This window comes from Phyllostomus hastatus, unplaced genomic scaffold (assembly GCF_019186645.2).
Source record: "Phyllostomus hastatus isolate PE091 unplaced genomic scaffold, TTU_PhHast_1.1 phas_contig_36, whole genome shotgun sequence".
Classification (NCBI taxonomy): Eukaryota; Metazoa; Chordata; class Mammalia; order Chiroptera; family Phyllostomidae; genus Phyllostomus; species Phyllostomus hastatus.
In genome coordinates, this window is record NW_025333862.1 from 671,288 (window position 1) to 692,795 (window position 21,508).

General features: G+C 39.3%; 1 pseudogene; it reads right to left on the bottom strand.

The window, feature by feature from the left end:
* The window catches only part of LOC123820572, a 39,942-nt pseudogene extending 22,675 nt beyond the window's left edge, over positions 1-17,267 (bottom strand).
* Positions 17,268-21,508: the final 4,241 nt, after the last annotated feature.

The window sequence follows — 21,508 nt, forward strand, 5'->3', positions numbered from 1 at the left end:
AGAACAACAGCAAGAAATTGAAAATTTATTTGAACAAATAATAAAGGAAAACTTCCCCAATCTGGTGAAGGAAATAGACTTCCAGGATGTCCAGGAAGCCCGGACAGTCCCAAAAAAGTTGGACCAAAGAGGAACACACCAAGGCACATCATCATTAAGTTGCCCAAGTTTAAAGGCAAGGAGAGTATTTAAAAGCAGCAAGGGGAAAGGAAAGAGTTACCTACAATGGAGTGTCCATAAGGCTATCAGCTGATTTCTCAAATGAAACCTTACAGGCAAGAAGGAGCAGGAGAGAAGTATTTGAAGTCATGAAAGACAATCACCTACATCCAAGAATAATCTATCCACCAAAGCTATTATTTAGAATGGAAGGGCAGATAAAGTGCTTCCTAGATAAGATAAAGTTAAAGAGTTCATCATCACCATGCTATTATTATATGAAATGTTAAAGAGACTTATCTAAGAAAAAGATAAAAAACATGAACAGTAAAATGACAGCAAACTCACAACTATCAACAAATGAAACTAAATGAAAAGAAAGAAAAACAACAAAAACAAAAATTAAGCAAACAACTAGAACAGGAACAGAATCAGAGAAATGGACATCCCATAGAGGGTTTTCAGTGGGGATGAGAAGGGAGGAATAGGGGAGAAATGGTACATGGAAGAAGAAGCATAATTGGTAGGCATAAAAATGATGGAGAAAGATTAAGAATAGTATAGGGAACAGAGAAGTCAAAAGAACTCATATGTATAACTCAAGGACATGAACCAAGGGGAGAAATGTTGGGGACCACCCTGCCTTGTATCAGAAGCTATAACCCCCACCAAGGCTAAGGCTGAGGGAATGACCTTGGACCATAAGCCACCAAAGAGACAAAAGCTTGTCTCCCTGGCAGGAGCACTGCTTCTGCTACTTCATTCATAACTGGCCCCCAATGCTTGGTCAGTTAGCCAGTGACGGGTAAGATTCCTCAAGGGACGACAACTTAAGACAGGCATGATCACTTGGGAGGCCCCCAGAAAGGACTTTGGGGGCTACCGCAAAAGGGGGTGATGAACCCTCACCTCTCAGCTTTGACATAATCTGAGCCCTCATTGTCTGGGAGAAAATCTCCTTATCTCTTGGTTGCCTTACTTCCCTTGCTCCACCTAAGCCTGAAACAATGACAGGGTGGTACAGCTCTGTGCTGAAAATGGCGGGTTGCCCGGGTGGTCAGGCCTAAGAAAGAATATGTAAAATCCTGTGAAACCTGCTTTGTTTAGAATGTTCTCAGTTGAATGATGAGGGTCCAGGGAAGAATAAGTTTGTTCCTTAAAGTTTTTTCCAGCTCTTTGACCCTGACTCAAAATAGGCCCTCAGACTTTCCTGTTACCTATTGTTTGATCCTTACTTTCTAGCAATGAGTAATGAGCTTTATCTGAATTCTTATGCAAATGAAACAAATAAAAAGCCTCTCCAGCAGGAGAATGGGGCACACTCTCCCCACTGGAGAGAGTGGCCATTCCGTTCCTACTTCCCCACAGGACTTGGTTGTCTCTGGGTATGTTTTTCTCACATGTTGACGGGCCATCCACAGTGTTTCTTGGTCACTGCTGGCCAGTGATCGCAACAGGGAAATGCTGGAAGGTTGGGTAAATACCCAAGGTAGGGAGGATAAAGGGGGGAAAATTGGGAGAATAAAGGGGGGAAAATTGTAATAGCATAAATATAAAATATACTTTAAAAAATAAAAATAAAATAAAATAAAATGGAAGGAGAAATAAGGATTTTCCCAGACAAAAGAAGGCTCAAAGATTACACCTCCATCCAGCAAGCATTATAGGATATGCTAAAGGTACTATTATTATAACAGGAAGGAAAAGACTGAGTGAGAGAGGAACACAGGTACAAAGAGGAAAAAAAATAATAACTATTTATCAACAACAACCTTAAATGTTAATGGATTAAATGCTCCAATCAAAAGACAGAGGGTAGGTGAATGGTTAAGAAAACATGGCATGCTCATATGCTTTCTAAAAGAGACCCACCTCAGAACAAAAGACCTACACAGACTGAAAGTGAAGGGTTGGAAAAAATATTCCAAGCAAATGGACAGGTAAAAATAAAAAAAGCTGGGGTGGCTATCCTCATATCAGACAAAATAGGCTTCAAAACAAGGGTCATTAAAAGAGACACAGAAGGACACTTCCTAAGACTCAAGGGAAGAATCAAACAAGAAGACATAAACATAATAAACATATATACACCAGACATAGGAGCACCCAAATATATAAGGAAAATCTTGGAGGATTTCAAGAAAGATATTAATAGCAACACAATTATAGTAGGGGATCTTAACACCCTACTGTCAAAATGGATAGATTTTCACACAAAATATCAACAAAAATATTGCAGCAATCAGGAATGTCCTAAATCAAGTGGACTTAATAGAATATATATAAACCTTTATCCCAAAGAAGCAAAATACACTTTTTTTTCAAATGTACATTGAACATTTGCAAAGATAGACCACATAATAGGACACACAACATGCCCCACAAATTTAAGAAAATTGAAATCATATCAAGCATTTTCTATGATCAAAAGGGACTAAAACTAGAAATGAACCTCAGGAAAAAACTCAAAAACACTCAAATTCATGTAGATTGTATAGCATGATATTAGACAATGAAAGGGTTAGGAAAAAGATCAAGGAAGAAATCTGGAACATTCTGGACACAAATGAAAATGAACACTCAACAGTCCAAAACTTGTGGGACACAGTGAAGCCAGTCCTCAGAGAGAAGTTCATAGCAATACAGACCTACCGAAAAAAGGTAGAAACATTTCAAATAAACAACCTAACCTTACATCTACAAAAACTGGAGGAACAACAAACAAAGCCCAAATCGAGGTAGAAAGAAGAAAATTACCAAGATCAGAGCAGAATTAAATGACATAGTCTAAAAGAACAATTCTAACGATCAATAAATCCAGGAGCTGGTTCTTCAAAAAATTTAATGAAATTGAGAAGCCTTTAAGCAGACTTATCAAGGAAAAAAGGAAAGGAGACAAATAAACAAAATAAAAAGTGAAAGAGGAGAGATTACAACCAATAATACAGAGATACAAAGGATTGTAAGAAATTACTAGAAAAAAACTATTTGCCAATAAATTTGAAAACCAGGGTGAAATGGACAAATTTCACAAACATATAATCTCCCAAAGCTGAATGAAAGAGAAGCAGAATGCCTGACAGTGCTTTAACAGCTTGTGAAATCGAAGCCATAATAAACAAATTCCCAGCACACAAAAGCCTTGGACTGGATGATTTAACAGAAGAATTTTACAAAATATTTAAGGAAGAGCTAATCACTATCTTTCTCAGAATATTTGAAAAAATCCAAGAAGAGGGAAGATTCCCAAACTCTTTTTGAGAAGCCAGCATCATTATAATTCCAACACCAGATAAAGATACAACAAAGAAAGAAAACTACAGGCCAATATCGATGAACATAGATGCGAAAATCCTAAAAAAAAATTGACAAACCATATTCAACAATACATTAAAAATATCATGCATCATGATCAAGTGGGATTCATTCCAGGGATGTAAGGACTGTACAATATTCACAAATCAATAAACATAACATATTACATTAACAAAAAGAAAGACAAAAATCACATGATAATATGTACAGATGAGGAAAAAGCATTTAATAAAGTACAGCCCCCATTTATGTTAAAAATGCTCAACAAAGTGGGAGTAAAGGGGAACAGTCCTCAACATGATAAAGACCGTATACAAGAGACCTACAGCCAGCATCATACTCAATGGGCAAAAACTCAAAGCTTTCCCACTAAGATCAGGAACAGGACAAAGATGTCCACTTTCACCACTTCTATTCAATATAGTATTGGAAGTCCTAGACACAGTGATGAGACAAGAAATAAAAGGCATCCAAATTGGAAAGAAGGAAGTAAAACTGTCACTGTTTGTAGATGATATGATAGTATACCTAAAAAAACCAGTAGACTCCAACCAAAAACCATTCAACCTAATAAGCAAATTTGGCAAAACAGTAGCATTCAAAGTCAATATTCAGAAATCAAAGGCATTTTTATACATCAGCAATGAAAGATCAGAATCATAAATCAAGAAAAAAATCCCATTTGCTATAGCAACAAGAAAAATAAAGTACCTAGGAACAAACCTTACCAAGAAGGTGAAAGACCTGTACTCAGAAAACTAAACAACATTGAAGAAACAAATTAAGGAAGACACAAATAAATGGAACCATATACTATGTTCATGGATTGGTAGAATCAACATCATTAAAATGTTTATACCACTCAAAGCAATTTATAGATTCAATGCAATCCCCATTAAAATACCAATGACATACTTAACAGATATAAAATACCAATGATATATTCCATTTTAAAAATTTATACAGAATGGTAAATTGCCCCAAATAACCACAAAAAATTTGAGAAAGAAGAACAAAGTAAGAGGGATCACAATACCTAAAATCAAAATATATTAAAAGTCCACTGTAATCAAAACAGTATCATATTATAATAAGAAGAGACACAGAGACCACTGGAACAGAATAGAGAGCCCAGAAATAAATCCAAGTCTTTATAGTTAGTTAAGATTTGACAAAGGCTGCAGAAGCCCAAAATGGAATAAAAATGCCTCTTCAACAAATGGTGTTGGGAGATGTGGGCAGCTACATGCATAAAAAGTCAACCATCAATTTGCACCATACAAAAAAATAAATTCGAGGTGGATACAAGACTTAAGTGTAGGTCGTGACATCATAAAAGTCCTAGAGGAGAAGATAGGCAGGAAAATCTCAGATATTCCACTCACCAATATTTTCACTGATATGTCTCCTAGACCAAGAGACATAAGTGAAAGAATAAACAAATAGCATCTCATCAAAATAAAAAGCTTCTACAAGGCTAAAGAAAAAAGCATTAAAATGAAAAGAGAACCAACCATATGGGACAACGTATCTGCCAATGATACATTGGACAAGGGTTTGATCTCCAAAATATATAAAAACCTCACTTGACTCCACTACAGGAAGAAAAACAACCCAAATAAAAAAGTGGGCAAAAGACTTGAACAGACACTTGTCCAAGGAGAACATACAGAGAGCGCAGACACATATGAAAAGATGTTCATCATCACTAGCCATCAGAGAGATGCAAGGTAAAACCACAATGAGTTACCACTTCATGCCAGTGAAAATGGCCACCATAAACAAAACAGACAAGTATTGGAGATTATGTGGATCAAAGGAAATCCTAGTGTGCCATCGATGGGAATGCAGACTAGTGCAGCCACTGTGAAAACAGTATGGAATTTTCTCAGAAAACTAAAAATGAACAGCCTTTTGACCTAGCAATTCCACTGCTGGGGTTATACCCTAAGAAACCTGAAACACTAATTCAAAAGATCCTGTGCACCCCAATGTTTATAGCAGCACAATTTACAATAGCCAAGTGCTGGAAGCAACCTAAGTGCTCATTGGTAAGTAAGTGGATAAAAAAAATGCTACATTTACACGATGGAATGCTATGCAGCAGAAAGAGGGATGGAGCTCCTACCATTTGCAACAGCATGGATGGATCTGGAGAACATTATGCTAAGTGAAATAGGGAAGGTGGTGAAAGACGAATACCATATGATGTCACCTGTAAGTTGAACCTTATCAATAAAACAAACAAGCAAGCAAAACATAACCAAAAACAGTGAAATTAAGAACAAACTTACAAAAACCAGAAAGGCGGTCAGAGGGGATAATGGGGGAGAAAGGGGATGGGGTTTTCATGAATATCTATAAAGGACACATGGAAAAACCAAAGGGGGATAGAATCAAGGATGGTGAGTGGGGATGGCTGGGGTGGGGGAAAGTAGTGCAGGGAAAATGGAGACAACTGTACTTGAATAACTATAAGAAAAGAAATCACACAGAAGGTTAGTAAACTTTTAGGAATCAAGTGGAGACTCCACCCAACCTGGAGACCTTAGTCCTCTGGGAAGATTGAGAAAATGAATCACACATTGAAGAAAAATATAGCCAAGGTGTGCTAATAAACTCATCTCCATTTGTTACAGAACACACTCAGGGAGGGGACTGAATGACATACTATTACCAAAAGGACCCCCTCGCTTTTTCTCCGGGGGTTCCTCCTCACCTACTAGTTTTACTTTGCCTGCCATCAGAGGAAAGACGTCTCTCAATGCCAGAGATTGGTGAAAAGGAAAGGAATTATTTATTTAAAAGTTATACAGATTTAAAGTAATGACTTGATGTCTTCAATACAATACTAAAATGTTGTAAAGTGTTGTATGTTCTCATGGTGTGGACATGTAGCTCAGCACTCATCTGGAAAAGCAAGTGGCACACAGGACCATGCCCACAGAGAGGTTTTCCCATGGGGAATTGGACCTGCACTGTACCTAGACTGCTATGAGATTTGCTTTTGCTAAAACTCCCCCACCCTGGATTGAGGCAGCAAGGGTTTACTGCAGCTTCCTAAAATCTGAGGTAAACCTCCCAAGTATGGAGTGTGACCTGTTCAACCACTTTTCCCCTTGGTCTGCAACATCCTTTTCTTTGAAGTAATTAGCAACATTCTTCCCTTTGTTATCCATAAAAGGTAACCCCCTGCAGTGAACCTGTGCATAGTAAATGAGGACTACCCTCCATGTAATATACCCAGAGAAGCAATAAAAGCCTGTCCAGGGAGTGAGCTCTCTGGCCCTCTTGCCCCTCTCCCTCTCTCTCAGAGAGTGGCCACGCTGTCCCTTTTTCTCCACAAGACTTCTGTTGTCCGTGTGTATTTGTTCACGAGCAGCCACAATGTGCAGGGATCCTGCCAGCCAGGATCGTCCACAGTAAAGTTCTTTAGAACACCCACAAACACTCAGTCCTTCCCTCTCCTCTTTCCCCAGTCTGGGGTACTATATCTCAGGAAAAGAAGTAGAAGTTCATGGTTTAGGCAGCCCCTCGGTTCCAGCACTGCCTGCTATAATTCTGCAATAATCTCCAGTTATTCCAGAGCTGTATGGCACCTTCTTGTGGCCCACCAGAAAGAGTTCCTTTGTCCCCTTTTCTTCCAGGCAAACTCTCTCCTGCTGCCTAAGCCATGTGGCAAAAGTGAGCTCCCCAGAGCCTTGTGGTCCTAAATCTCACCCAAGGCATATGTTCCCAGCCTCTGCCAGAGCCAAATGGTCCCATGCCAGAGGTTAGCTACAAAACTGTTGCTGTACAAAACAGCTCTCAATGGTCCTGCTCCATGCGTCCCATTCCCCAGCTCAGACTGGTGGGGGTGAGGACATCATATCTATTTTTTCTATAATATTTCCTGAACATCCTGAGTTCTGGACCCCATTACAAATCCCTACTTGGGGCCCCACCCTTGACTGCACCCTGTTACACATTGGGAACAAATTTTACCTATTGCCCTGCTCAGCATAAGGGTGGTTCCTCAAAGCAGGATTCATTGAGTCTTTAAGAAATTATGTATGGGTAACAATTTCAGGTTATGATTGGGAGGGGAGATATGTATATAGATCTAAAAGTGAAGGTAAAGTCAGACCTTCAGAAGTGAATTTAAGTCAGACCTTAGCTGTAATTAATGACCTTGCTTTTATTAGAGACCTCTCCCCCACAGGTTTGCTATGATGGTCTGAGATAAGGTGCTTCTCAAGCCTTGGAAGACAGGATCCCCAGAAAGCCAACAAGAAGAAAAATGGAATGAAAATTGGGATATACTCCTCACCACGCAAACCATGGTGAAATTGGCAGGAATAAAACCTTGGATTTATCACACCAGAGTAAAGAAAGCACTGGAGGAACAATGGAGCACCAAACCTCAAGAAGACCTGAAGCCATCTTTTGAAAGCAATGACTTATATTCTTTTTATTACTTTTTGTTTAACCCTATGTTATAAAGAACTTCTTCCTTTTAAATGAGATAAAAACATTTGAATACATTTAGCAAAAATGTTCTGAATATCTCTGAATTTTGTCTGTAGAAGGAACTTATGTTGAACAAACTTTCATTATACATCTTAAAGGTGTTTGTACTCCAGTGGAAATCCTTTTAAACTGTACTTTGTTTTAGCACATCAATACGATGTGCTAAATCAATTTAGCACATAAATATGGTGCACTAAAATAAAGTATAGAAAATAACCTACCCCAATATTTATAACTGGGGACTTGTGGTAACTCTAAAGGACAGGAGAATGTTTTCTTTAAAATTCACTAATGTAGTTCCAACTGGAGATTGTGCAAATTTTGTCAGTTATACTAAAAACTGTGTGTGTTTTGTCATTTCTTGTCATTGCATACAATGTGCCCTCTTACGTGGATCTGCAATTAAATGTATTCCTAAGCCCCCTACCAGATGGTCTAATGCTAAGATATGTGCTCAACAATAAAAATAGTACTTCCATATGAAACTGATCCCATAGAAACAAGATAGTTTAAATTAACAGTTGGGGAATGATGGGGGTCTCAAATGTTGGAAAAATTTTAGTTTAAGGAAATAGTTAATAAGTTTAGTAATCGATGAATGTAAAAAGGTATTGTTTCAGGAACTGAAAGTATAACCCACCTTGACTCCAGGAGACTGTAAGAAGTTCCATCTTTGTGCCTCAGAAGGTCTCACGCAATCAACATGGTGTCTGAGCCATTATACTCCAGAGTGAGATGACTACCACCTAAGACACAGCTAAAGGCTACCACCTGGGGCACAGTTAAAGACCACCACCCAGGACAAGAATGCCACAGTTTTTCAAAACCAATTAACTTAAGCCTGAATTCCACACCCCTTACCTACACTTTGCTCTTCTTATTGAAAGGTCCATTTTTAAATGGAATTTAATATGGTCTGTTAGGGTACAAACCCACCATCCTCTCAGATCACTGGCCATCTGATAAAGTGCCCATAAAGATTCAGTCCCTGTCTCTGCTTATTGGGTCTAGTAGGTTACAGGCAGCATGAACACCAGCTTTTATGGTTTCATTTATGTATTTAATGTGTGGCCCAAGACAACTCTTCTTCTTCTAGTGTGACCCAGAGATGCCAGAATGTTGGACACCCCTGGTCTGGAACATTTCCTCAACCTGTTGAGGTTTTCCTTCCTGGCAATTGTTGTCACTTTGACTCAAATAAACTCTACAAATTTTCTACAGGTTTGAACATTTCTTACATTGACATTTACTTGGCATGGTCAGCAGTATCCCAAGAAACCTAAAGAAGACCATCTTGCAGACCTGAATACATGCAAGGTACAAGCAGGGACCCATTGTGCCCCACTGGATCCTCATTTTGCATTGGGTAAACTTGGCAGAGTTTCCCTTGAAATTCTGGACCTCTCTGTTTTAAGTTGAGACACTGATTTTATTTGAGCTGTGTTTTTAAGTACTCAAAGTGAAGATGAAGCTTAAGAGTTGAGAGTACCCGGGCTAAGGCAGGACAGCAAGAAAAAAAAATGAATGGCTGGTTTTTAACTTTGACTTTCAATTGGAATTGCTTTCTGAGATTCTGAACAAAAACCTTTTACTGCACAAATAAGAAGCTGAACTAATTCAGCTCAAAGATATGGGGTACTTCTCCCTCCAGCTCAAACCTTGAGTATTCTTAGGTGACTACAAATCTATGTGGAGTTGTCAGGGGTTATCTCCCATAATATGCAGGAGTCTCAAAGGGAATTCCAACTCAAATATAAGTAAATAATTGACTCATCTAGGGACATGAACATAAATGTTGATTATTTAGCTCCCTGAGTCCTCATGGCTATATTAGACATCTATGGGGAGAAACTGAGACACATGTAGGGTTGAATGCAACTGAGAAAGTGACAGCACTTTGGACCTTAACCCATATGCAGCACACTTTAACCATCACACAATATTCCTAGAATTTTTTTCAGACTCTACAGATATCCAAAGAAAATTAAAATTCATGTGGGAAATCATGCATCCAAGGCCAGAAACTCCCAGGTCCCAGACCACATTAATATTCCTCCAGTTATACAATAAATAAATAGACTTTGCTTGCAATTACTTACAGAAATGGGAAGATTTGGACTTCCGGTCAAGATGAGGCATAGGTAGAAATACTGTGTCTCCTCACACAATGAAAAGAAGGACAACAAATTTAAAAACAAAAAACAATGAGAGCTGACAGAAACTCAAACTGTATGGAAGTCTGACATCAATGAGTTAAAAAAGAAACATTCATCCAGACCAGTAGGAGGGGTGGAGATGCAGAGCTGGGGCAGAGAGGATGCACAGCAAGACAGCAGCTGGTCAGACTAGATGAAGTGGTGGCTGACAGTAGGCAGTCCCATATTTTCATGTGGATAAACTGGGAGGAACAACTGGGGAGTGAGAAAATCCACCCAACCCAGGGTTCCAGTGAGGAGAAATAAAGCTTCAAAACCACTGACTAAAGAAAACCTGCGGTGGTTGAGGCAGTGGGAGAAACACCCAGCTTTAAGGAGAGCTTGCTGAAGAAACCCACAGTGTCCTACAATTTACACAAACCCACCCACCCAAGAACCAGCACCAGAAGAGCCCAAATTGCTTGTGGGTAGCAAGGGGAGTGACTGAAATCTGGCAGAGAGCTAAACAAGTGACAATTAACCCCTTCCCCCACATACACACCCCAATGCAGCAAGTGGGTTGCCCTGCCCTGGCAAATACCTAAGGCTCTGCCCCTTACTATGTAACAGATGCACTGAGACCAAAAAAAAAAAAATGCCCAAGTGAAAGAATATATCAAAGCTCCAGAAAAAAAAATACAACCAAGTGATAAAGAGATAGTCAACCTATCAAATGCACAGGTCAAAACACTGGTAATCAGAATGCTCACAGAATTTGGTTGAGTCTGGTTGCAAAATAGAGGAAAAAGTGAAAGCAATGAAAAGTGAAATAAAAGAAAGTGTGTGGGGTACCAACAGTGAAAGGAAGGAAACTGGGACTCAGATCAATGATTTGGAGCAGAAGGAAGAAATAAACATTCAACTGGAACAGAATAAAGAAACAAGTTTTCAAGAAAAAAAATGAGGAGAGACTCAGCAACCTCCAGGACAACTTTAAACATTCCAAAATCCAAATCCAATCCTTCTGCTAAAAGGAGAAGAGGAAGATCAAGAAATTGAGAACTTATTTGAAAACATAATGAAGGAGAACTTCCACAATCTGGAAAAAGAAAAAGCTTTACAGGAAGTCCAGGAATCTCAGAGATTCCAGAGAAGTTGGACCCAAGGAAGCACACACCAAGGCACATTATAATTACATTACCTAGGATTAAAGATAAGGAGAGACTCTTAAAAGCAGCAAGAGAAAAGGAGACTGTTACCTACAAAAGGGTTCCCATAAGACTGTCAGCTGATTTCTCAAAAGAGACCTTACAGGCAAGAAGGGGCTGGAGAGAAGTATTCAAAGTTGTGAAAAGTAAGGATCTACATCCAAGATTACTCCATCCAACAAAGCTATCATTTAGAATGGAAGGGCAGATAAAGTTCTTCCCAAATAAGGTCAAGTGAAAGGATTTCATCATCACTAAGCACTTATTATATGAAATGTTAAAGGGACTTATCTAAGAAAAAGAAGAATATAAAAAATATGAACAGTTCATATTTTTTCAAAATATTCAAAGAATATGAATGACAAAAAACTCACAACTATGAACAACCAAACCAAAAAAAAAATGAACAAAGCAAACAGCTGGAACAGGAAGAGAATGACAGAAATGAAGATCACATGGGGGGCTATCAGCAGGGAAAGGGAATGGGTAATGAGGGAAAAGGTACAGGGAATAAGTAGCCTAAATGGTAGGTAGAAAATAGAAAGTGGGGAGGATAAGTATAGTATAGGAAATGTAGGAGCCAAAGAACTTATACCTACAATCCATGGACATGAGCTAAGCGTGTGTGGTGGGGATGGGGGGTGAATGCACGTGGGAGGAAGTGTGCAGGGTGTAGGGGAATAAAGGGGTGGGACTAGGACAACTGTGATAGAATAATCAATAAATATATATTTTTTAAATGTTAAAAAAAGAAATGGGAAGATTTAATTTTAAAAGATATCAACTTCCCTGGCTGGTGTGGCTCAGTGGATTGAGTGCCAGCCTGCAAACAAAAGTGTTGCCAGTCGAATTCCCAGTCAGGGCACATGATTTTGTTGGAGGTAGGGTCCCCAGCAGGGGGCATGTGAGATGCTACCACACATGATATTTCTCTCCCCCTCTCCCTTCCTTCCCCTTTCTAAAAATAAATTTAAAAATATATATTTTTAAATGGTATCAACTTAAGATGGCCAAAGTGGTAAATTGTTTTCATACACAACTAGAAAAATGCTGGCTCTATGTTTCAACTGAATGAATAAGTTTACCTTCATTGGAGATTAGAAACTTCTAGGAGGAGCACAGACAGATTCTGTTTTTTACAGGAAAACCAGAACTTTTAGAGCTTGTCTTTGGATGAGAAAGGCTTCTTACGCTGTTCAGTGACAGCACCCCACTTTCTCCTCTGCTTCAACTGTTCTACTCTACCATTTACTTTGTTGTCCAGACTTACTCTCATTCCTTCTTCCCTTTTCTTTTTTCTCTTCCCACTTCTTCCACCACAGTTCCCTATTGACCTTAGATACACTGAGAATGGGAGGGGAGTACCTGAGAGACTACAAAAAATAAATAACCTCACAAATTCTGTAGCTGTCTTTTGAGAAAAGCCAGTGTCAAGCAAAGGGGAACAAGCATTTGTATACAATTTTTTGGACTAAAGCAGAATTAAGAAATCTACCTGAAGACTTCCCCTACTTTCTTTGGTACTCTGATGTGCTCAGAAAGGAATTTAATTTAACTGTTAGAACATATGATCATGGCTGAAAGGATAAAGCCAGCAGGCACCATTTGCTATTGTGGCACCATTTGCCAAGCAGGTCTATGACCTTGTTAAATATGACTATCATTTTACTCTTCTGAACTTATGTCTCTAGAACTGGGAATTATGGGAAAGCAAGTACAGAATGTGACTAACCACTCCCTACAGCCATAACCAAAAGATAATATTGGAAAAACTGCAACCTCCTGTTATAATTCCCCAACAGCCCAGGGGCCTCACAACAGTACTCCCCACCCTTTCATAGTCAAATTATAATTTAATAAAAGCCCAAAGCCCCTACGCCTCAATGCTGGTGTATCTCTACACACCATTCCTCTCTCCTTTCTTGGAGAGTGAATAAAAACTTTGCTTTCTGCACTTTCTTCTCTTGTAAATTTTTTCGCAGCCAGTATCACCAACCACCTTAACATTTTGGTAGCCTGTATGGGGCAGTCTCTATTTCTCCCTCTCCTCCAGCCTCCTGAGACTTGTGACTAAAGGAACAGTGGGCTACAGAATCTCAACCTGGGCCAACTCTAACCCTGTCTCCTTGAGGTTTGGAGAGAGAATTTCAGTCTTTCTACAACTCTCTGGACTCTGCAGGTAGGCTCATCCTCACCCACCTTCATGGTCAGCAGTCAGTAAGTCTCTCTGAATTTTGGGGCAAAAACATTCACTTTGTTGAAAGTGATAGCTTATCCCCTCATCCAGTTGTCATAAACTCCGGTACTAGGTCTCTCACTTTCCCAGGGTTTCATATGGGAGTGATGCCTCCAACTGACTCCCTTCTGGGTTCAGTCTGCTCTTGGGGCCAAGGATGCCTGGTTCTGAGGTAAATCCTCATGTTTGTTCTCCTTCAGGCTCAAGAATGCTCAGCTCTGACTGCAGATCTCTAGCATGTTTGAGTTGGGGACACACTTCTCAACCCACCCCTCACCCAGGTTGTTCTCATCCTTAAGACATCCTTCCCTTTTCTTTTTCATAGTTCTCACTATGGACAATACTCAATCAACCCCATGCAAGGACTCTCCATTGGGATGTCTAGTTAAGAACTTGAAGGCGCTGGAATTTACCAACCTCAAGCCCAAGCACTTGAATCTCTCTTGCAACATAACCTTGCTTCAGTGCAAACTGGGTGAACAGGAGGTCTAGTCCATAGACAGATATCTTAACTATAATGCTATTCTCCAACTCGATCTTTTTCTATTGCCATCACAGCCCCTCTTTAGGTTTAGTTCTCAAGAGGAGGAGACAAGATTTTCGCCTTCAGTGGAAATTCCAGGCCTCTTTCTCGTAACTATGCATTTTTGTTCAAATTTGCCTAAATCATAAGTTTTTTTTCTCCTTTCTCTGACCACTTTATTTACATTTCTGCCATCCCCCATGTCTGTGCAGCTACAGAGAAATTGCTGTGTTTGATTTTTTGCAATTAACAAGCAACAGGATGTCTGGTTCCCCAATGTTGAGGGAAAAAATGGATGATTCTTAATCCCTTGACCTTACTCACTTAATCCCCCTTTTTCTCTGACAACTGTCACCCCCCCCCCACTCAGGAAGCATCTATACAAATGGTAGAGATGATTATCCAGTCTATTTTAAATTGCAACCTATTTCCTTCCAAATAGGAAATGTTATGGGGCAACATATTTTTACCAATCAAATCTGTCCCAATTCACCTGGTAGGGTGAGACTTTCTTGCAATCAATAATGCCCAAATATCTTTTTGCAAAATGGTGAAATATACTTAGAGCTAAATAAATCAGACACTGGCCCTGGCTGTTGTAGCTCAGTGGATTGGGCACAAGATTGTGAACCAAAAGGTTGATAGTTTGATTTCCAGTCAGGGCACATGCCTGGGTTGTGGGCCAGGTCCCCAGTAGGGGGTATACAAGAGTCTACCACACATTGATGTTTCTTCCCTCTCTTTTTCCTTCCCTTCCTCTCTCTCTCTAAAAATAAATAAATAAAATATTAAAAAAAACAGATTCTGCACCAAATGGGAAAATAATGAGTTTAAGGAAACCTCCCAAGAGGAAACTAAATTTAAGACTGACTGCATGCTTACTAATCATCTTTTCTTCATTATTAACTTCCACAGGAGCTTCAGGGACAGCTGAACAGGATATCCACTCTACTTAGAATTGTCCAAACCAGCCCAGAGACCTACATCTAAACCTCTAACTCTTGCCTTGTTACAAATCTTTCTCTCTGTAGATGGGAAACCAGTACACAGTGCCTGAACAGTCCCCTACTGGGGTACATACAAATTGAGAGGAATTTCTTGAGTCCCTCAAGAAAAAGGCTGATCTTTTTGTAACATGGCCTGATCTCAATATAAAATGGGGAGGTTTTGCCAGTCAATGGCGCTGTTAATTTCAGTGCTATCTTGCAACCGGATCATTTTTACTATTCCCATGGGAAATAGACAGAGATTCCATATATTTAGGCCTTATGGCTCTGAGAGATGACCCTAAGTTAAATGCTTTCAGTAAACTAAAAAAATATACACAGATGGAAAATATGTTTCAAATATGGGTAAATGGATTGATCCATTGCCAGGTTTCTTGACTTTTCATGGGGCCAAAGCAGCCCTGCCCAGCCTCTTCCTTGCTACTAAAACCATTGGAGCTGAGACTTTATTTTCACCTTTGATAACAGTCCTTAAAGCTTTTATTTGAGAGTGTCAACAGGTCTCTTTGCTTGGTATTTAGGACCTTCCATCCCCTTTCCAGTCTTCTTAAAAGTTGTCAAAAACAAATAAGAGAAATCTTATGCTTTATTTACAAAAATTAGTAATTCAAATTATGTGTATGCTATTTATGTGTTCAGTCTTCACTTGTGTGACCTTCATGTGATATGTGTGTGTGTATTACAGATGGTGTGTTTTCTTCTTCTAGATGGCATATAGGGTGTAATATTTTATCAGCCTAAAAATATTGAGTGATTACATAAATTAAGCAAGATCCTATGTTTAGACAAAATATTTGATATTAAAATCAGTTTTATGTTTAATGAATGCCTTTTTGGGTTATTATAAAATAAGTGTTTTACAAAAAGTTTATGTTATAAACTTTTGTATATTTGGCAGCCTTCCTAAAGTTTAAATTTTAAAAACTGATAAATGACTTTGAGTTATTCTAATGGGCCCTTGGAATATCTCAAGAATTTATTCTCTCTCTTTATGAAAGAAAAATATTTTTAACTAATAAGCCTGGGAAGTTTTGCCAAACAGAATAATATTAACTATTTTGATAGTACACATACATTTTAATCATCATAAATTTTCTAGAAATTTCAACCTCCTCCAAGGGGCAACTTGCAAAGAATCACAATCAAGTTCAAACAGGAAGTTCTCAGGGACAACAGATATCCTGTCAGTGACACTAAACAAGCCAAGAGTGATGGTTTCCTGTGGGGACATCAAACAGTGGTACTTTGGGTATTTGTAACTCACACACTTGGAATTTATGAATTGTTTCCAAAGCTCAGTGTACATTTCCACTAGGTCATGCACAGCATTTTAAAACCTTCCATGTTGTATGGAACTGGAAAGCATTACGCTAAGCGAAATAAGCCAGGTGTTGAAAGACAGATACCGTATGATCTCACCTTTAACAGGAACCTAAACAACAAAACAAAGAAACAAGCAAAATATAACCAAAGACACTGAAATAGAGAACAGGCTGACAGTGTCCAGAGGGGAGAGGGGAGGGAATTTCAGGGGGAAAGGGGAAGGGTTTACAGGAACAAGTATAAAGGGCACATGGACAAAAACTGGGGGTGGGGGGGTGTGGAAATGGGAGGGAGGTGGGGAGGTCTGGGTGGGTGGGCTGGGATGGAAGTAAAAGACAGAAAACTGTACTTGAACAACAATTAAAATTTTTTAAATGTTTAAAAAAAAATAGGAGGGATTTCACACAAGGGCCCCTAGTCCAGGGTTCCAGTACTAGGAAGATAGGTCCCCATAATTTCTAGCTCCAAAACCAGTGGGGATTGAGCTGGTAGAAGAAACTGCTGTAGTCCCAAGGAGTTACCCTTTAAGAACCCACATATGGACTTACTCATACTCATTCTCTCTGAACTCCAGCACCAGGGTATCAGCTTGAAAGGAACTGGGGAATACAGGGAGAAACTGAAATGTCTGTAATCAAGCGTTTAGCAATCTCAGATTGCTAAACAGCTCAGATAGGGTAACCTCAGTACAAACACATGTGGGGCTCACTTTGGCCTATACTACCCAGGAAACTCCAGGGCCTGAACACACAGTATACAGCTACAGACCATCTTCTGGACCACCACCATCATGCTCTGGCACAGCTGATTCTCCACAAAGGGCAGAGTTTGGTGGTCAGTGATCACAGCCATTCTTTGTAATGCACTGGCCAGGGTGAATCCCTTCCATTAACTTGCCAAGGACAACCAAGGTGAAACTACAAGAGGAGGTTGTACTCAGCACATACAAAGGACACACTTTAAGTACTCAGCTTGAGTAATAAGGGAGCTTGTGCCACTGACCCTTACAGAACACCTACAATATTAGGCTACAATACAAAGAGAGAAATTCATAGCAGCTCTACCTAATACATAGAAACAAATGCAGGGAGGCTGCCAAAATGAAGAGAAAAATAAACATGGCCCAAATGAAAGAACAGATCAAAACTCAAGAAAAAGAGCTAAACAAAATGGCAGTAAATAGTCTATCAGATGCAGAGTTCAAAACACTGGTTATAAGGATGCTCAAGGAACCTAGGGAGGACCTCAACAGCAAGAAAAAGATTCAGTCATGCTTCTAGCTAAGACGGAGGCATAGGCAGATATGCTTTGATTCTTCACACAACCAAAAGAAGGATAACAACCAATTTAAAAACAAAAAACAACCAGAACTGCCAGAAAATTTAACTTTATGGAAGTCAGACAACCAAGAAGTTAAAGAAACATTCATCCAGACTGGTAGGAGAAGTAGAGATGGGAAGCCAAGTCAGAGAGGGTGTTCAGCAAGGCAGCAGCTCTTGCACCAGGCAGTCCTACATTCACGTGCAGATAAACTGAGAGGAACAATTGGGAAGTGAAACAGCCCATGCACCTAGGGTTCCAGAGTGGGAATATAAGACTTCAAAGCCTTTAGCTATAAAAATCTGTAGGGGTTGTGGCAGCAAGAGAAACTGCCAGCCTCACAGAAGAGTCTGTTGGAGGGGCTCATGGGGTCCTAGAATGTACACAAGTCCACCCACTAGGGAATCAGTACCGGGAAGGTACATTTCACTTGTGGGTACTGGGAGAAGTGACTGAAAGCTGAGTGATAACCAAGCAAGTGGCACTGTTCCCTTGTTGACTCTTTCCCCACATACAGCACCACAATTCAGCAGAGTGGGTTGCCCTGCCCTGGCAAATACCTAATGTTCTGCCCCTTACAACGTAACAGGTGTGCTAAGACAAAGAAATATGGTCCAAACGAAAGAACAGATCAAAACTCCAGAAAAAGAACTAAATGATGAGAAGATAGACAATCTATGAGATGCAGAGTTCAAAACAATGGTAATCAGGATACACAGAGAAATGATTGAGTATGGCAACAAAATAAAGGAAGAAGTGAAGGCTATACAAAGTGAAATAAATAAAAATATACAGAGAACCAACAGTGAAGAGAAGGAAACTGGGACTCAAATCAACAATTTAGAATAGAAGGAAGAAATAAACATCCAACTGGAACAGAATGAAGAAAAAAGAACATAAACAAATGAGGAGAGTCCTAGGAACCTCTGGGACAACTTTAAAAATTCCAACATCTGAATCATAGGGGTGTCAGAATAAGAAGAGAAAGAGCAAAAAAAAAAATCAAAAACTTATTTGAAAAAAATAATGAAAGAAAAGTACCCCAATCTGGTGAAGGAAATAAACATACAAGTCCAGGAAGATCAGAGAATCCCAAAAAAATTAGACTCAAAGAGGAACATGCCAAGACACATTGTAATTAAATTACCCAAGATTAAAGATAAGGAGCGATTCTTAAAAGCAGCAAAGAAAAACAAAATTACTTGCAAAGGAGTTCTCATAAGACTATCAGCAGATTTCTCAGAAGAAATCTTATAGGCAAGAAGGGGCTGGAAAGAAGCATTTGAAGTCATGAAAGACAAGGACCTCCATCTGAGATTATTCTACTCAGCAAAGCTATAATTTAAAATGGAAGGGTAAATAAAGTTTTTCTCACCTGAGTTAAAGTTTGAGGAGTTAATCATCACCAAACCCTTATTATATAAGATGTTAAAGGGGTTTATCTAAGAAAAAGAAGATCAAACTATGAACAATAAAATGACAACAAACTCACAATATCAAAACCTGGGCCTAACAAATCAAAAACAAAAACAAGCTAAGCAAAAAGCTAGAAGAGGAACAGAATCACAGAAGTGGAGGTCACATGGAGGGATACCAGTGGGAAGAGGGGAGAATGGGAGAAAAGTTACAGAAAATAAGAAATGTAATTGGTAGGTATAAAATAGACAAAGGGAGGTTAAGAATAGTATAGGAAATGGGGAAGCCAAAGAACTTATATGTATGACCCATGGATAGGAAGTAAGTGGGGAAGGGATGATGAAAGGAAGGGGATACAGGGTGGAAGGTGATATATGGGAGAAAAAGTGGGACAACTGCAATAGCATTATCAATAAAATATATTTTTAAAAGATTCAGTCAGAAACACAGGATATACTGTTTGAAATACAGACCAATTTACAGGAAAAGAAGAGTAAAGTTATGAAGCTGAGTATCAGATCATTTGAGATGAATCATAAGGAAGCAAAAAAAAAACAACCCCACCAAAAAACTAAAAAAACAAACAAACAAACAAAAAACAACCAGATGACAAGAAGAAAAAACAATACAAGGACATGAGGATACTATAAGCAGTCATCTTCAGGCATTCCAACATTTTCATCATAAGGATGCCAGAAGTAGAAAAGAATGAGCAAGAAATGGGAAATCTATTTGAAAAAATAATGAAAGAAAATTTCCCTAATTTGATGAAGGAAGTAGACATGCAAGTCCAGGAAGCACAGAGAATCCCAAACAAGATGGATGCAAAGAGGTCCACTGCAAGACAGATCATAGTTAAAATGACAAAGTTTGAGTATACCCTAAGAATCCAGAAACACCAATTCAAAAGAATTTATGCACCTTAATGTTCATAGCAGTGCAATTTACAATACCTAAGTGTTGGCAATCAACCAAACAAACAAGTGAGCAAACTAGAACCAGAGACATGGTAATAAGGAACGAACTGACAGTGACCAGAGGGGAGGCAGGAGTGGGATAACAGAGGAAAGAAGAGGAAGGGTCTAGTCAAGGAACATGTATAAAGGACACATGGTAATAGACAGCAGGGTGGGGACTGACTGAAGGTGGGGGGGGTGGGCAAGGCAGGGGAGAGCAATGGAGAGAGAAATGGGACAACTGCAATTGAACAACAATAAAATAAAATTTAATATATATATATAAATATTAACAATATCAAAAGCAATTTTTCAACAAAATTACTTGGGAAATATTTTGGATTTTATTCAGTGTTTTAAACCACATCCTGGTGACTTAGCTGAGGTTGAACTGAAAAGACAAATAATTTTTCTGATTTCCACTGGCTTGCTTCCTCCACCATCATCTGCCCCCACTTTCCAAACTCTGCTTGCAGGAGACCTTGACTCAGACCTCAATCTAGCTGAACTACACCAACACTATTAACCCCACGCACCTTGTATAATCTCTATTTCTTACTTTCTCTGAAGTAAGCATTTGATGAATTGTTTGTGAGAGGAAGACTCTCAATCCATTTGGTTTCTCTTTCCATTCAGACTAAATGGAAGTGGCAGTAAAATCACCCAAGAAGATCCAGAAGCAGAGGAGGAGAGAATGGAAAGAAGAGCCAATATTGTGAGGAATAGGCAGCTGCCAGGTAACTATATCTTACAGTCTCCCTTGCTGGCTTGAGTTTTCTTTCCTCGTGTAAATAAGGCAGGGAAGGACAAGGCCTCCAGAACACAGACAGAGCCCAGTGCTTCTCTTTCGGAGCAGTGATTCTCTTATATATCTCCTCAGAAAACTCTACTTTGATAACCCCAGAACTTGAGTGAGCCACACTGGAACCAGTTGTGAAGAGTCAGGTTATTTATTGGCTGGTTGTGTGCAGTGCCCTTGAGAAGAGAATGCAAATCATTGAATATTAGATAGAAATCAGGCTACTTAAATTCTCTCTGCTTCAGTTACCCTGCACAGAAGTAGGGACAGTGACACCTACCTTGTTATTATGAGGATGGAAAATAATGCCAGTATAATTTCTAGCACAGTGTTGGACATGTGCATATGCTCAAGGAGGGTGAGTTCACAGAAGGGACAGATATTTGATTGAAAAAAATAATTACCTAATTTCCCATGTAGCAGGTCCTGAGCAAACTCAGAGGGGGAAATTGATGTGTGGAAAAGGTACTCACAGTTTAAGAAGCAGAAGCAGACAAGACACATCTGCACACATGTTTATAGTAGTAAAACAGGTGCCCTCAGGAGTGGAGAGTGGAGAGCCAGTGGCAAAGGTACATCAGCAAGTTCAGTGAAAATGTTAC